Below are 16632 nucleotides of genomic sequence, written 5' to 3' on the forward strand. Positions count from 1 at the left end.
TTGATTATGCAAAAATTCCAACTTCAGTTTTTACTCATACTTTAAAATTCAAGATACACTTTTTTCTTATAAGTGTTATAAATTATGTTTATGCTCTTAGTTTCATGAGCTGTCTGCTCCTGATCATTTGATGTAATTCTGTATAAAATCGGAGCCACTTACAAAGTTTTATGAAAGGTACTAAGAGCTCAACTAGAAAGTTTTCAGTCTTAAATATTTAAATAGAAATGAGAAAACTGGTAACATGTTTTTCAAAGATCAGTTAGCAAATTCAAAAAGCAGATTATACTAATTACCATTACTGAGAAGTTACACATCATGAACTCAAATTTCTCTTTATGAGGTTTAATGTAGCTTAATGCTTTACCTCATGGGAGTTACAATATGGAAAGGAGACATAAAAGATTTGGGTTGATTGGTTTATAACACATCAGTGCCTGCAAAATGCACCACATCTCCCAGGATATCCACACTGTCTGAATAATTCACCTTTGGGCTATTGTTATATTTGAGGGAGGCAAATGAAGGCCCATGAGTGACTATCTATCAGTAGGAAAGAAGCAGGCTGAGACTGCATGAATTTCCCATGTACTGAGTGAAGCTTGCTACCAGAAAAAAAAAAAAAAAAAGAAAAAGAAAAATCTTTCTCATATTCAGCCAGTTCTAAGAAACAAGCTGAATGAACACCCTGGAGTCTGAACATTGAAATACAAAGTATCATCTAGAACAGCTAGAACAATGAATGGAAAGGTAAGACACATGCCAACAAATCAATATGGTAAAACTGCAATTTGACATAGGAGACAAACTTCTGTTAAAACTGTCATACAAAAGTCCAGCATATCCCAGTTTGGGAACCTGACCAGTCTTTTTTTTTTTTTTAAGATTTTATTTATTTATTTGACAGAGAGAGATCACGAGTAGGCAGAGAGGCAGGCAGAGAAAGAGGGGGAAGTAGGCTCCCCGCAGAGCAGATTGCCCAATCCGGGGCTCGATCCCAGGATCCTGGTATCATAACCTGAGCGCCCCAGGACCTGATCATTCTCTGTCTATTTACTACTTACTCTGGTTCAAGTGCTACACTAGGTAGTATAGGGAAGCATTACTATGACGATCATTTCATCTCTGAGAAATTAAACATCAGTTGGTGATAAAAATGAATAATGAATGACAAGCTTACCTGTCATGATGCTATTATAATGTCTCTCAGGAATAGGGTTATTACCTGGGCAAGAGGTCACTGAGATAATTTCCTACCTAGAGAAGGAACTTTCAAGAACTGGCCCTTTTTAGGGACATTTTCTTTGGCTACCAGACTGTTCCCTATAGTAGCTGATGTATGCAGGTCTTGCCTATAATATTAACGTCTGAATTAAGATACAAATACATTATATGAGAAATAACTGTATCATTTTCTTTTGGCTGAATGTTTACAATGACAGGTGGTTTACTCTAGGATGGGCTCTGTCACAAAAAGGAGGCCTTAGTGGCATTTCTCCAGGATAATCCAAGGCAACAGAACATCCTTTCCATCTGCACCATGGCTCCGGCACTGGCAGAGACTAACAGAAAAAATTTTCTTCTGGCTCCATACCAGACAGTTTCACCTGAAGACACTTCTCCACCCTTAGGACATCCAGAGTTGTGAGAATCACTAACACTTCACTCACCTTTCTTCCCACATAGAAAGGGGGGAGCAGTTAATGGCTTTTAATTTATCTTTGTGTTAGAAGCTTTCTTATCAGAGACATACAGAATAGACACATACAGAATATGTAGTTGGCCAGTTTATCAAATAAATATACTGCAGTCAGGAACCTTTAAACGTAATACCTTAAACATTCTTCATAGATTAAGTGCACACAGTTAGCTATTTCACTGATGTAGGGTCCAGACCTTTGCTTTATGTACAGATCTTCTAGTTAGAGTTCTACATCTTATTAAGCATATCTATTATGCATCATCTACCACTTCCAATTTCGTCCTTGATAATAAAGCAAGAAAGTTAAAGACACTTGAGAAGCAACCTGACTTCAGAATCATTCTATGATTCTCTATCATTCGTATTTTTTACAACCTTGGTGATTGGTTTACCCACAGTTAATTCAATAGCAATTTTTGCCTAGCAAAGGGACTAGCATTACATCTTAGTTTTCATATAAACATTTCTCTCTACTTGTATCTGCTATATTAGTTTACAGAATAACTTGTTAGATCATAGCAAGTACCACTGCCACCAACAGATTAGAAACTGGTGATAAACATACACACCACAAGGGGGATGGGAAATACACGGGTGTACAAAAGGCTAGCCTTCTAGAATGTCCTTGACAGTAGCATGTAGACTTTATGGAGGAAAGAGAGAGCACAAGCTGACCCACAGAGCTGATGAACAGGAGATGGAATACGAGAGATTCTGCTGTTACTTTTTAAGCGTGTGGCTTTTTGCCAAGGCCTTGTTATTTAGAAAAGAGAAAGTAAAAAAAGGGAACCTGCCTCAAGTTCCCCTCTACCACCTGAAAATTACCTTAATTAAAATACACAAATATAAACCAAAATTACAGGGAAGGAAACCGTCAATGCTGTATAGAGTTTATGAGAAAGAAAATTAATTTTCAAAAAATCAAAGGTGCAAAGGAGCAGCAAGAGATAGACTTCTATCCCATGGATTCTCTTGAAGAAAAAAAAGCTGATGCAAATCCAACACAGAAAAACCATGTGCCAGCTTCAGGGCACTTCCACCCAAGTTCCTAGACTAACACAGTGCCATAACTTTTCAATGTCATCAACAGTGAGTTACAATAAAAATGACCTTGAAATTTCTTTTCAGGTCTACTTGTACAGACCTGGACAAGTGAATGGCACTTATAAATACAGGCCAGCAGACCACATGACTGACTCTGCATGTTTATAAAACTTATAAAATGCAGTCACCAGATTCCAAGATTTGAAAAGCATTTTGAAATGTCTCATAGTGCACCTGTACAGGGACAGACTGATTTCACTCTTTCTGGCCAAATAAAGAGCTTTGAAGAAATAGCTAGTGTCAATGAAGATATTTTGGTGGTACAACTTCAGGTAAACAGAAGAGCCCATTTAATATTTCACTTGCTCATTCATTTCACTGTGAGTTTGGGCATGGCTACAATCAAACTGTGTTTCAACAACCCAGAAAATATGATAGTTCTTAAAAACGCAGTAAGGAACTATTTGAAAACTACTAATGGGGTGCCTGGGTGGCTCAGTTGGTTAAGCCGCTGCCTTTGGCTCAGGTCATGATCCCAGGGTCCTGGGATGGAGCCCTGCATCAGGCTCTGAGCTCAGCAGGGGGTCTGCTTCTCCCTCTGCCTCTGCTTGCTGCTGCCCCTACTGTGTGCTCACTCGCTCTCTTTCAAATACTTTTTTTTGAAAAAGCAATTCATTAAAAAGATAAGAACTAGTAGAATTAGTCTGTTTGCACCACAACACAGGTTATATATACACACCCTAGAAGGAGCTGTGCAGTGGTAGATAGTTGAGTATATTTTCCAAAGATATCAACATTCTCAAATACTATTTATGATGATGAAACCAAGTCATAGCTCACTTTTCTTATATTTGATCTCCAAAGGTGTTCTTACTCTAGAAATATATAGATATTTGCTTACATAAAACAAAATATCATAAATAAAAACTTAGGTCACATGTGTGTCAGAACACCTGCCAATGATGTCTTTGTAGAAACCAGAGCACGATATCTGTGGCCACTAAGTAATTTGTCCCTGATTTTTTTTTTTTTTTGAGACTTCAGTCTATTATACTGACTACCAATGTAACTATTTAACCAGGAAATGTTTGCCCTTATTTTTATTCATATACTTCATGGGCCATTTACTGCCAGCTATAAAATCATTTGAAAGGTAATTGACTTTATAGCTGAGAAAAATATGAAGCCTCCTAAACAATCTCAGGATATTGACTTAGTGTCTTACAGGTAAGGATGAACTTAAATTGAATGTGAAACTGGGGAAAGGTGACTCTTTAACAAGTACTTAAAAAAAAAAAACCCGAGAGGCACCGGGGTGGCTCAGTGGGTTAAGCCTCTGCCTTTGGCTCAGGTCATGATTCCAGGGTCCTAGAAAGGAGCCCTGCATTGGGCTCTCTGCTCAGCAAGGAGCCTGCTTCCCCGCACCCCCCGCCCCCCACCTCTCTCTGCCTGCCTCTCTGCCTACTTGTGATTATTGTCTGTCAAATAAATAAATAAAATCTTTTAAAAAATAAAAATAAAAATAAATAAATAAATGAAAAGAGTAGCTTGCAGATGATCCTCTTCCCCCGCCCTTAATAATCAGCCTAGCTTCAGAGGGATGAAAACGTTAAAATGCCTGCCAAGTGTCCATAGTTCAAAAAATTATTACAAGTGTCAAAAGTGGCTTCAACCCAAACACTGACCATCACTGGCCTCCACTATGAGACAGCTTTAGAAACTCCACAGGGCAGGATTAAGGAGGCTGAAGTACATGGGGATAAGCCACATTATCTTATAGTCAAGCCTTCAACAAAGTAGGCTTTATTTTCCAAGAAATACAAAACATAATTACCTTCCTATAGTCTTAACGTCCACTCTGTGTGCAAGGCACTGTTCTGGATACCATGAAGTAATGCAAGGATGATAAAATCTAATTTAGTAGTCTCCAAGAACTTAAGGTCTAGAGGGAAGATAAATACATGAATAATTTTAGTACAAAGCTTTTATTAAAAGGGCTACAAACAACAACAACAAAAATGCACCCTCAGCTCAATTATGCCCCTCATGTAGCTGCTGGCTGGGCTCAGGAGTGTTGAGAATGAGCCTAGCCCATCCTGACGCTCTGTGTAGGAGAGGCGCCCCCTTCAGGCCTGAGAGCACGAAGGGCAGCCTTTAGCACACATTTTGTGCAAGGCTTATACGTAGGCTTTCCCACTGTGGGAGCTCTTCAAAGACAGGAAGTGAAGTTCTTTCTTACCTCCTATTCCAAGCACTTAGTTCAGTGCCTAGTACATAGGAGGCAATCAATAAATGTAGAATATAGTAATTAGTCAATTTAATTCCCTCAGTCTAGAATGGGCCACCCTTCCTCTTCTTTTTCACTACACACATTGACGTTTCTAAATATAAAAATCCTACCCAGCTCAAATGTCACTTCTTCTTACAGATGTATCTCATCTTGCTTCATTTTCCCACCCTACAGAAAATGTTTATCCTTTCCCTGGATGTTTCTATAATTCATATCCCTCAAACTTTAAAAAAAAAATTATTATTTATTTGACAGAGTCCCTCAAACTCTTAAAATGGTTTCAAATGGTCCAATTCCTAAGTAAATTGTTGTCCATAGTCCTCATCTGCCAACCCCTCAGTATTCTGTGATTATTGATGTTTGTGTACCTTTGCTTTCCATGTAAGCTGCTAGCAGAAGATGTCTGACTCTATCATCCCATGTGGGATGCCTTCAGCATACATTTGTTGGTTTAATAAGAACTTATTCAGTATCAATAATGTGCCTGACCCTAAATAAAATTTTGATAAAATGAAGTTCTAGTTCTAGAAGTAACTGAAAGATTCCAATGGAACAGGGGTTTACTTCTGCAGTCTTGTGTCCCTCTAACACTGGCCTGTGTTTCCTCAAAGACTATTGACACTTACGACATCCTGACACTAACTACTCCATGTATATGATTTCTCTCAAACTGCCAACCTCCATTTTCCTCTGATTAATCTTCTTGGATAATATCATAAATGATATATACTGATGACCCTTCATTTATATCTTACATGAAGTATACTTAGAGTAAGAGGTTAAATGATCGTTTACTCCATAATGGTTGACAACTTCTACCTCTGAACTCCAAAATTCTGCTACACATTTATGAGTTTTCGTCAATCCCTGGGGAGGAGATTCCTTGATTAAAATGCAAATACGCTTTCTCCACTCCAAAAGTTTCAAGTTTCTTTATTTGGCCTCTCATATTGCAAACAAAACAAAAACAAAATGAAAACTGCATTAAATAAATGCACAGCTTTTAGCAACTTGCTGTACACATGGAGGATTGGGCTAAAAACAGTTAACTGGTAAAACAGATATAAGCAAAGAAGTGTTTCCACTAAAGCAGTCTTGTATGTAACTGGGTATGCCGTTTCATAGACCAATCTCACGTACTCAGACGTTTCAAAACCCAACAATCAGAAAAGTTTATTTTAAAAAATTTGAGTCATGCTGAGCAGTCTATAGCTAGTATTTTATGTTTTCATTTTGAAGTTTCTCATTTACAAGGAATCATTCCTATTTTCTCCAGAGAGCATAAAGCATTTTTGTTACTTTCAATCCCACGTCCAATTGATTTTATTCTTGACAGGATCACAATGGAATATGAGTATTTCACTGGAGCATTTCCTATTCATTACATTATGTACCTTGTATTTCTGGGAATTCATTCTATAGAATTATCTCATAGATTGCTAATTTTCATAATAAACTAAAACTGCTGATTCACCTAAGAGAAAACACAGATGCAACATGTATAATTATACTTGAATCAACAGCTGCTATATCCACTAAAATCTTCCCCCGGTCTCACATTGAAGATACACACCATCACTCTGTTTCTGCAACTAAAAGAAGGTTGTTCTAAATGAAGACAATCTAAGAATCAGTCATCTTACTTTCATGTCTTTCAGTAGAGAGGTTTAACAAAAATGTTTTAAAAATGTTTATAATGTTAAAATTTGTCAGTTACTGAAAATGCTGACAAAATTCAGTGTGTGTCAGAAACTTCTTGAAGACCCAAAGAAACATAAAAGAATGCAAAGCCCAATAGAACTGCATGAACTGTGTCCATGGTAGCTCAAAACAAGCATGACATGCTGCCCTAACTGGAAAAAAAAAAAAAAAAAATCTGGCATCAATTTCAGACGATTTGGGTGATCCTAGAAATCATTATAACCTCTCACCATCTGTCTCTGCTAATGTCTCCATTGCTAACTTCTGTTCTCTTTTTCTCTTGACAGCCCCAAAGTACAAAGCCTGCTTTGAAGGTTATCAGTTCTTACCCCAACCCTGTCGGGCAGACTTCCCTACGGCTAAAATAGCAATAAAAAAAAAAAAAAAACTCTTGCCTACCAATTACTGAGATGCTTATAGAATCTCCTATTGGACCATCCTCTAGTTAAATGTTTAAAACTCAATTAAAATGCAAATTAACAGTAGACAATGTAGCCATTATGACTACAGCATGACAAGAGAAGAAAGCTTCATGCGAGAATGTAAATTTTTGGAACTGTAATTAAATGTGTAGTTATTTTCATTTTACAGGAAATCTTATGGCCTGAAAAGGAACAAGAAAACCCCATCTAAAATAGTGTTAGATTAGTGTTTCCACTCCTTTCAAAAAAACATGTCACCTTAGAGACACCCAATTTTGCTAGCACATCTTTTAATTTTATGTCACTGAATTGATTTTTCCTGAATTGTTAGATGAGGTGGATTAATGTACCAAAACTCACCAAGTTCTTTTGGGCAAAATGAATGGCACTTGGTATAGTAATTTACTAATGAAGAAGAAACATGTCCCCTGATATGCTTACAAATGACTGTTGAATCACAAAGAGATCTGTATCTGCCCATTTCATACGTGTGAATCAGATAGCATCTATTTGTGGCTTTAGTAAAACACACTGCATACACACAGAATATATGTTTATTTCATAAGACGGTGGCCCAGGGTCAAACCGAGTGGAAAGAAGAGAAATTAAAACCAGGGGCACCTGGTGGCTCAGTCAGTTGAGCATCTGACTCCTGATTTTGGCTTAGGTCTTGACCTCAGGGTTGTGAGTTCAGGCTCTACACTGGACTCCATACTGAGTATAAAGCCTACTTTAAAAAACAAAAACAAAAAAGCAAGAGAAGGCCAAAAGCAATAAGAGTATAAAGGAAGGCACAAACCACCAGAGGGAATCATATGAGGAGCAGATAATTTTAAATCAGAACAGAATGGAGACAGAACCACATTCTGAAGATCTCAAGGAGATACAAAGTATGAGCAAGGAAGAGAGGAATTAATGATTGGTGAATATTAAATGACACACTTAATAAGAAATGACTGTGGAAGAGCAGAAAAGGATTAATGGTTTATCAAAATGGAATAATCCATATTTGAAAAAAGCTATACATTCACTTGCAAAAACATATACATAGAACGACTAATGGGAGAGTATGTAGAAACGAATAAAGCAAAGGCAAAATAGTTTATTAAAAATGTTATTTCCATCAATGTATGCATGGTTACAAAAAAAAAGCACAGACTAATAACACGAATAAAAAAATAGTAAGTGCTGTAACTTAAGGAAAGAGGCCTGCATGTTTTCTAAAGAACAAAATGTTCTGCACTATCTTCAAGGAATATGAGGGAGAATCAGAAATTGTTAGGATCCTGTTGCTGGTTCTCCTGTTGGTCCAAAGAGCATCATCGTTAATGAGCAATGACCTGGGTACTGACTCAACATCTTGACATGGCCACAAATCATCTTGACATTGCCAACCTCCATTAGAGACTGATAATATTGGTTCATCTTGGATATTTTCAGGGAAGGAGAAAACATGTTAACCATCTGCCTTCTTTAGCTGTAGTTTTAAAGCAAGGATATTCCAAAAATAAAATATGCGACAGACTAATTATCAAACTACTAATGAGATTTCCTATTCAGGTAATATCAGTGTAAGATTTCATTTGCCCATGGAGTTCTTCGCACAAAATAATCAATGTCAAAGGATATCGCTTGACTCCATAAAAAAAATTACTTCTCTGAATTAAAAATCAAAAGCACAATTAAAGATAAATACTTATACATTAAAAAAAAACTATATGAGAGACAAGAATAAAATCCTTAGACAAAAAGGAGATCACGCTAATCATTAAGAAAATCCTAAAACCCTGAAAGACAAAGGCATAAACAACAGGTTTTTAAATTTCACCCTTATGAGTCATTGAAGATATGCAAACTAAAACAATAAAATTCCAAAACTAGCAAAAACAGAGATTATAATAAGTTAAGTTTGGCAAGTGGGCAATGAGACGAGCATACCTATATATCTCTACTGATAGAAAACTGCCTTTTTGGAAAGCAATTTGGAAGAGCATCTGACCTGGCAGCTTCACAGCTGGGAATCTATTCTAAGGAAATAATCCAAAATGTGGACAAAAATGAATGTACACAGATGTCCCCTAAAGAAATTAATGTAATACAAGGAAGTGTCCAATAGTGAAGGTACGATTAAGCAGATTATGATATGTTCCTATAATACAAATAGCATCTTTACTTACACAGGAAAACATTTACAATAAATGCTAACTAGAAAGAAAGGATTCAATATTTTACTTTAGGGATGGAGTCACACATGTGGATGCATGTCAGGTGTATACCCACACATACACAGAGAAAACCACATGCTGAAGTAACTAGCTCTATAAGGACACATCACCTTTTAATAAGAAAAACACATAATCTCTAATAATGCCATGCAACCAGATCTAAATACCATTTTGGGTTTAATAAATAAGTTTTACAAAAACAGAGTTATGAGAATCCAGCCATGGACTGGTATGGTTAAGTAAATCCTGTCTTCACTACACGCTAACTAGTTTTGTTTTTTTTTTTTTTTTAAGATTTCATTTATTTGACAGACAGAGATCACAAGTAGGCAGAGAAGCAGGCAGAGAGAGGAAGGGAAGCAGGCTCCCTGCAGAGCAGAGAGCCTGATGCCTGGCTTAATCCCAGGACCCTGGGATTATGACCTGAGCTGAAGGTAGAGGCTTTATCCCACTGAGCCACCCAGGTGCCCCTGCTAATGAGTCTTTTAAACAAAGATGAAAGTCTCAAATCTTTAGGATATCAAATAACACTTATGAGAGCAAACCACACTTTCAAAGAGCACTGTCAATGAATTGATCGATACTACTCATCACTGCAAGTAAAATTGAAGGCTTTCTCTCACTTCTAGAACTAGTTCCCATAATTATATTGTTGGAGCGCCTGCATGGCTTAGTTGGTTCAGTGTCTGCTTTTGGCTCAGGTCACGAGTGGGCTCCCTGCTTAGCAGGGAGCCTGCTTCTCTCTCTCCCGCTGCTGCTCCCCTCCCCCTGCTTGTGCTCCCTTTCTCTCTCTGTCAAATAAATAAATAATTTTTTTTTTAATCATGTTGTCATGAGAACATATGAATAACCGTGAAATGCATCCTCTTACAACATGGCTCAAAATGCCAATAGGTCCTGATAGATTTTATAAATTGAAGAACATTAAAGTTTCCTGATGATTTGGAGAGGACTCTTGTCTTTAGTTATTGTTTCTCTCTCCTTAGTCATGTTCACTTATAAATGTACAACTTTTTAAAATTTTTCTTATCAGGAAAATTGATGAACTGTTTCTTCAACTATCCCTGTTGAAGGGTGATTAAAAAGATTCTTGAACGTTGACTACCACTTCAACTTTTTCTTAAAATATTAAACAAATGGAATTACTGCACTCATTTTTAGTGTGCAATTATATGACAATATGTTTATGTGATGCTTTGCAAAAAGGAGTAACAATCAAATCTAAATACAAAATAACAAGAGAAGAATTTTCCAAGATTAAAAGATTAAAACTAACAATATCAACAGTTTGAAGAATCATTAAAATTAAGGAAGAGGATTTTAAATAAATGATATCTCATTCTCCCTCCTAAGTCAATTTCTAACTTTGAAATTATAACTCGGAGTAGTTCTATTAAAATGGATCTAAAAATGGACTTTTTAAGGCCACAGAAATAATATTTTTTTAAAAAACTTCAGTTGTTTAGAAATATTTTAGTCTGTAAATTGTAATTTATCACATCTACAAGTTTTTATTCTTTGATGTTACCTGTGTTTCCTTATTTTTATATTTATCTTCAACAATTGTTTAAACATGTGAAAGGTAAATTCAAAGTCAGGTGACTATTTCCATTTGACTAAGAAATCTTGATTAAGAAAGTCCCCAATCTCCGGGGCACCTGCAGGGTAGGCGGCTCACCCACCAGTTAGGCATCTGACTCTTGATTTTGGCTCAGGTCATGATTTCAGGGTTGTGAGCTAAAACCACGCATTGGGCTCTGCGCTGAGTGTGAAGCCTGCTAGGGAGTCTCTCTCTCCCTCTCTCTCCGCCTCTCCCTGTTTGTGCTTTCCTTCTCTCTCTGGCAGGAAGGAGGGAGGGAAGGAAGGGACCCTGATCTTTATATCTACATGTTGAGTAATATGCACATTCACTATAGATTATAGATCTATATATTTATATTTATATCTATATCTATCTATCTATATATACGTGAGTAGCATGCATATGGACTGAATTTTCAAAAATATTACATAATTTTTGGTTCTTAAGCAATGAGGAACTCTTAAATGTTCTCACAATATTTTCAGCATTATTTAAGAGTTAAAAACAAATTCTCAAGAGCTGAAGTGTGTTCAAATATTTTTGCAAGGAAAAGCTGAAACAAAGCAAAGAAGAATATACTGTGCTGGAGGATTCAGTGTGGTGTCTGCTTCTTTTTCCCAGGCGGCTGTCTCTTGGCTATGTTCTCACACAATAAAAGGAGAGAATTCTGGTCTCCTCAGCCCCTTAGAAGGCCACTAATCCCTTCCATGATGGCTCCACCTTCCCAACCCAATCATCTCCCAAAGGCTCCACCTCTTAAAACAATCACATTAGGGGTTAGATTTTATGAATATTGGGAGGACACTAACATACCATACACTACAACCACCAACTTGAAAAATATTAACCTACATTTTCTTCTAGTAGTGTTTTATTTTTACATCTGTGATGCACTGTGAATTAATTTTTGTTTATGGCTTGAAGTAGGAGTGGAGATTCATTTTTTTCCATATGGACATCAAATTGTTCCAGTACCATTTGTAAATAAGACTTTGCATTCCCTCTTTTAATTGCTTTGGTGTCTTGAAAAAAATAAAGTTACTATATAAATACATGTCTATTTCTGGACTGTATTCTGTTCTCTTTATTTCAGAATTTCACCATCTTGATCACTGTATTTTTATAAAAAGTCTAGAGTCAGGTAGAACTCTTCTCTTTCAAGATTATTTTAACTAGATTCTTTCCTTTTCAAATAAATTTCAAAATAAACTTATCAATTCCTATGACATAAAACCCTCCTGAGATAAACATTAAGATTTCAATCCATAGATTAATTCAGGGAGAATTGACATTTAACATTATTGAGTCTTCCAGTCTACAAATATGGCATTTCTCTCCATTCATTTAGGTCTACTTAAATTTCTCTCAGTACTCTCTTACAGTTTTCAGTGTGGATGTTCTGCCCATATTTTATTAAATTTATGTCTAAAGATTTTATTTATTGACAAAATTATAAATGGAATTTTCAATTTTCACTATTGCAAATATTTATAAATAAAATGAATTTGTACAGCCTTGGATACTGAGACCCTCCTCACCTCACTTATATTTCAAGTCACTTTCTTTGAAATTATTTCTTGTGGTTACCTATGTACATGTTCACGCCACCCATGAATAAAGACCACTTCATTTTTTCCTTTGTAAACTATAACTTTTAATTTTTTTCTTGCAAAATTACACTGGCTAGGATCTCTAATGAAATAGTGAATAAAGGTAGGATAAAATATATTATTGTGTTTTTCTTATTAGGGAAAGCACTCTTTCACCTTTAAGTACAATGTTATTGGGGCACCTGGGTAGCTCAGCCCTTAAGCATCTGCCTTCAGCTCAGGTCATGATCCCAGAGTCCTGGGATCAAGCCCCACATTGGGCTCCCTGCTCAGCTGGAGGCCTGCTTCTCCCTCTCCTACTCCTTCTGCTGTGGGAGTGTCTCTCTCATGCTGTGTCTCCCTCTGTCAAATAAATAAACAAAATCTTAAAAAAATAAATAAATAGATAAGTACAATGTTATCTATAGGGTTGAACAGGATTTTGTTATTTGTTTGTTTGTTTGTTTGTTTTCTGAGGTGTTTTAATCAAATACTCCTACAGATAATTCTTTATTTAAGTGGGGGTGTCCTGCACCTTGAAGGATGTTCAGGGACATTCCTAACTTCTACCAATTAGAGAGTAGTAACACTCTTCTCCTCATTGTCATAACCAAAAAATATCTCAAACATTTGCCCTGGGGTCAGAATTGTTCCCACTTGAGAACCACTGAGTTAAACTACGGCAGTAGGTGAGACACCAGAGAATGTAGTTAACATCATCAGAAAGATCTTTAGTTAGCTAACAAGTGGAGGCCTGTGTTTCTGAATTGCAGGTTGAGTTGCTTGAGACCACTCTCTACTCATACCCCGTCAGCTCAGTAAGAGGATCCGACCCATTATTCTAGATGCAACACTTACACAAAACCCCAACACTGAGCTTCAGGTCTCCCAAGATATGGTAGTATCTCCCTGGGGAGGAAGTACTCTCAGGATTCCAGGCTTTCCAGGTCCCTCAGAGTTGACAAAGAATGATAGCAATCTCTCTATTGTCTGTTTTTCCTGAAGAGTCAGAGCCAAGACCTTGAGGGACTTTCTCACCTTCAAGGTGATCATTTTTTAAAATGACTCAGTTAATTTGCTTTTTAAAGAACAATATTCTCTCTCTCATTCTCTCTCTCCCCTTCCTCCCCCCTTTTCTAGTATCACCAATGTTTTTCAAACTATGACAAACTATATGAACAGCCCAATGACCAGCGTTTCCCAATCTCTTTGACACATGCTACTGAGGTCTGAGAGTCTCTATCTTGAATGAACTTTGTAAACTAAAAAACAAAACAAAACAAAACAACGACAAAAAACAACACTATTCTGTTTTTTAAAAATTTTTGGTTTTAATAAAATGCAAAGTAACTAAAAAGTGCAATTTTCCCAAGAAGGTTACAATCCACAAGTAGTAAAGGTGAAATTAAAAATCTTTGTGAGGTTCACCAAGTTCTGTGCCTGAGAACAGGTTGAGAATATGAAGTCTCAACTGAACCAGAAATACAGAGTAATGAAAGCTACAAGCATGGAGAAATAAAAATCTTTAGAGTTTTCTAAAATTCCCTAGGAATCAAACTGATGAACTTAGATGAGGCATACACTATGAAATTTTAAATGCCTTGAAAGAAAAATAAGCAGTTAGGTGGAAACCAACATGTCTAGAAGTATAGCACAAGATCCAAATATGTTAGAAATATGAACACCATTTCAAGTGCATCACCAAGATGATGTTTTTAACTACTCAGTCTTCTGGGGAAATTATTTTCCAGGATATTGTACCTCCAATTGTGTAATAAAAACAAGGTTCCAATTATTGAAATATACCTTATAAGAAAATTGCTGCTATTATTCTATAACCAAAGTCAGTAGTTTCCCTTCCATATAAGTAGCCAAAGCAGGTTTATTTGTAAAAGCATTTATTTGCCAAACCACTTATGTAGGAAATGCCAATAATAAGATTTTATTGTGAAAATTTGAACACAATCTAACTTCAATGCATGTTTAATTTGGCATATCCAGTTAAGATACATCTTCAAGATGTTCCAAGTGTGAAGCCCACTCAATTGCAAATGTCTCATTTTTATGGATGTGATTAACAAACCACCAAGGCATTCAGCTATGAAGTAAGGTTTTCAGCCAGTTTAAATGTATATTCAAAGTAACATACTCCTAGAGTACCAAGTTCTTTTTGTATCTGAATTCCAGATAATCCCTCTACTGTAAAAACTATGAAATCTTTATTTGGCCATGGTTTATGTATCATTGGACAATCCTTTGCTATCTTTATTCAACAAACATCTACCAGTAAAATACAAGTAAATTATAGGCAAAATCTCGAGGAAGCAATTAGTTACCAAAAACTGATATGCGTTAAAAGCATTATTTTTCCTAAAAAAACAAAAAGTATTATTTTTCCTTAATGTCTCCTGTTTATTACTAACTGCCTCCCACTCAACTAACATGAATGTGTTTATCTAGAAGGTCAGAGAACTTATTCACCTGTGTAGCCATTTAGAAGAAAAAAAAATCTTTCTACTTGTTCCAAAATGACATATAAATACATTCCTAAAGCAATTTCTAACAAATGCATTCCTCTCAAATTTGATTTTGAAAAAAAAAATGCAACTGAAAACTACACACAGAGAATACTTAAAATAAATCATAACTACAGAACAACAATTACTGTATCTGGATATATAATTAGGTGACTAATTATTTTGAAAATGCAATTGCACACTCTAATAGATATTCAATAACCTCCACCATTTTCCCTCCCACTCCAACCCCCCAACTTCTTCCTGTGTTTTTCACGTCAATTTTAGCTCACATATCATCTTTCTCCTCTATTAAGAACAATTTGTTGAATGGTATCATCTCTTTAATAATTACATTTTCTTGTTAATGTATCTAACAGTGAGGATGATTTGTGCAAATTGTATGATCCTTTCATTTTCTACCTGTGTGACCTTTGTAGTCAATGGCATAAAGGAAATTCTTGTTCTCTAATTGTGTCATCTATCACAATAAGAAAAATATACCACATAGATGGAAGACATTTGGAATATATTACGGTGGATTCAAAAACAATGCAATTCTGTTATATTAAGCTGGGATTCAGGATGCCATGAAACATTTCTTTTTGGAGCACCAAAGAATCAGACCATGGGAGTTGAAAGAAACTCGAACTACAACTGAGAGGAGGTATCTTAAATAAAGACTGCCAGGAAATGGTAATTAAAATGGAAATAATGTCTACTAAATTATAGATTGAACATGGAAATTTTCACCGCCATTATGGTAGAAAAGAATCTGGAAAAAGAAAAATCCATTCACCCTGTGTACGTATCCTCATGACATCACTCAAAACTACATAGAAAAAGATATTTTTAAGCATTTTTTAAGGATTTTATTTATTTATTTGACAGACAGAGATCACAAGTAGGCAGAGGCAGGCAGAGAGAGGAGGAAGCAGGCCCCCTGCTGAGCAGAGAGCCACATGCGGGGGGTCTATCCCAGACCCTGGGATCATTACCTGAGCTGAAGGCAGAGTCTTTAACCCACTGAGCCACCCAGGTGCCCCATTTTTAAGCATTTTTAAGGGGAAGAGAATACAGTTTTAAAAATTCAAAGCAAACCTCTGAAAAATCTAACTACAGAATTCAAAAGAAAATTTCAGAAAACAATTAGACATTCTTATATTCTTATTTTGGACAAAGCAACATGGCCTCGGTGAAAGGAAACAGGATGAAATGTACAGAATTCCAGGCAAGATAAAAAGGCAATAGTGTGAAATAAGAAGAAAGTGTATTATTTTTTTAAAAAATCACAAAGAAACTAAAAAAACAGAGTATAAGAATTGATACCGAAGGTGGTAAATTTAATCACTATTTAATGGTTATAGAAGATCTCAGAGGGAGAAAGAAAATGGAAATCACAGCAGAAAAGAAGCAGAAAAACAGAGATCAGGGAGTTAACCAACATTAATCAGTGTTTCTAGAAGACATCCCAGAGAAATAGAAACCACCATGAAAAATACAGTCTTAGAAAACCTTTTAAATTTCAGAAAGAACAGTTACATTGCTTCAGGAAAAATAT

The 16632-nt window shown here is 36.1% G+C and overlaps 1 protein-coding gene across 5 annotated transcripts in view; it reads right to left on the minus strand.

The window, feature by feature from the left end:
• The window catches only part of LOC132028661 (cAMP-specific 3',5'-cyclic phosphodiesterase 4D-like), a 907530-nt gene that overhangs the window by 681680 nt on the left and 209218 nt on the right, over nt 1-16632 (minus strand). For 4 of the 5 annotated variants that reach the window (XR_009407493.1, XM_059417921.1, XM_059417919.1 and 1 more), the window contains exon 3: nt 4581-4688. The exons of the other annotated variant lie outside the window; for it this stretch is intronic. The gene's annotated coding sequence lies outside the window, so the exon portion shown is untranslated. The remainder of the gene's footprint in view (nt 1-4580; nt 4689-16632) is intronic. 5 annotated transcript variants of the gene reach the window in all.

This window comes from Mustela nigripes, chromosome 12 (assembly GCF_022355385.1).
Source record: "Mustela nigripes isolate SB6536 chromosome 12, MUSNIG.SB6536, whole genome shotgun sequence".
Lineage (NCBI taxonomy): Eukaryota > Metazoa > Chordata > Mammalia > Carnivora > Mustelidae > Mustela > Mustela nigripes.